The sequence below is a fragment of the Formica exsecta genome, unplaced genomic scaffold (assembly GCF_003651465.1).
Source record: "Formica exsecta isolate Colony F162 unplaced genomic scaffold, ASM365146v1 scaffold1057, whole genome shotgun sequence".
Taxonomy (NCBI): domain Eukaryota; kingdom Metazoa; phylum Arthropoda; class Insecta; order Hymenoptera; family Formicidae; genus Formica; species Formica exsecta.
Genome location: NW_021848397.1, coordinates 26,222 through 28,004, shown reverse-complemented (window position 1 = coordinate 28,004; position 1,783 = coordinate 26,222). Strand labels below are relative to the sequence as shown.

The 1,783-nt window shown below is 35.4% G+C and overlaps 1 pseudogene; it reads left to right on the top strand.

Annotated features, from left to right (window-relative positions):
• Window positions 1–1,206, top strand: part of LOC115234057 — an 8,621-nt pseudogene extending 7,415 nt beyond the window's left edge.
• Window positions 1,207–1,783: the final 577 nt, after the last annotated feature.

Sequence of the window (1,783 nt, the reverse complement as noted above, 5' to 3'; positions counted from 1 at the left end):
GAAATTGATGGTTTATTTGGATAGAGCTGCCTTTTGTAATATAATGTTATCGGAGAACATTAGAATATCTGTCATCGACAAAAAGTAGTTCAAATTTGAATCAAAATGAGGAGGAAGAATTGATTGGTGATACTAAATTGCAGATTTTATTAGAGGATCGTATAAAAGTTTATAATAATTTGGCAGCTGCGTTGATTAAAACAGAAGCCTATGATACAGCTTTAGAAAATATGAAACATGTTTCGAGGTGTTAACTACAAAATGTTAAAACACTACTTAGAAAAGGTATTGCAAATATTCTAAACTTTTTATTTACAATATTTAATCTTTTTTAAAATAAGTTTTATATATTCTTGATTTATATTTTATATGTAGAAAATTCAAATATGTGTGTATATACATATATTATGCGTATCATAGGAACAATATTGAGACACAAAGGGGAATATGCAAAAGCTTATGTAATCTCTACCTCTCTCTCCACTGAATTCAAAAATTACATCCAGAAATGAAGATATTTACTACAGAATTAATGAGCTTAAAGGATAAAATTGCTAAAAATGCAGAAAAAGATAAGCACCTATATCGCAAAATGTTAGATGTAGTTGAAGATACTAGAATTCCATCAAAGGATAGAAAAGCAAATAATAAAAGTAAGTAATTAAGTAAATATATGTGCAAATAAAAGCAAATGATAAAAGTAAGTAATTAAGTAAAAATAGATGCTTTTCTTTTTCTGCGTCTTTAGCGATTTTATCTTTTAAAATCATTAATTCTGTAATAAATATCTTCATTTCTGGATGTAATTTTTGGATTCAGTGGAGAGAGAAACAGAGAGAAATTGCATAAGCTTTTACATATTCCCCTTTGTGTCTCAATATTGTTCCTACGATACGCACAATATATATACACACATATTTAAATTTTTCATATGTAAAATATAAACCAAGAATATATAAAACTTATTTTAAAAAAGATTAAATATTGTAAATAAAAAGTTTAGAATATTTGCAATACCTTTTCTAAGTAGTGTTTTAACATTTTGTAGTTAAACTCCCAGGCTCCGCTGGATGGAGCGGAGGAGCTGCCCACGATGGTGCTCAACTAACGGGCAGGACCAGAAAACGTGGCCTATGTCCTGCCTTTGTGCCCCGCAGTTACAAGCGGGGGATTCCACAATGTTACATCTGTTTCAGCTGTAATTAAGATTGTAATGATTTGATCGGATCCGACTAATTGTTGTTATTTCAAGGCGGCTCAAGTTCTAACTCGTCTTAGCGAACCAAGGATCGGGGGAAAAAGGCAAATAGAGTTCGAAATATTGGGAGCCCTTGTAAACCGATTGGTCTGCAAGAAAGCCTCCGACCGTCTCGATGTAATCTTTACGCGGAATGGAATAAAAGTCCGAGTGGGGGGAGAGGTAACCCGAGGGCTCGCCTCCCCTCAAAGCCTCTCTAGCAAGACGATCAGCCGTCTCATTACCCTGTATGCCGACATGGGCCGGAATCCAAGTGAGGATTATGTCAATCCCCTGAAGGAACGCCGACCTCAGCTTATTTTTCAAAACTAAAATGAGATAGTTGTGGTCCCTATCAATTTTGTTGTTAGAAATGACATCAACCACACTGCGGCAGTCCGTGAGGACCATTGCCCTCTCAATACCGCTTTCCAGGATGAATTCCACCGCATGAATGATAGCGATGCATTCGCCCGAGAACACGGAAGAACAGCCATCTAATCTAAATTTTCTCTCCATATGCGGGAAGGGGGAGTAGATGCCCAT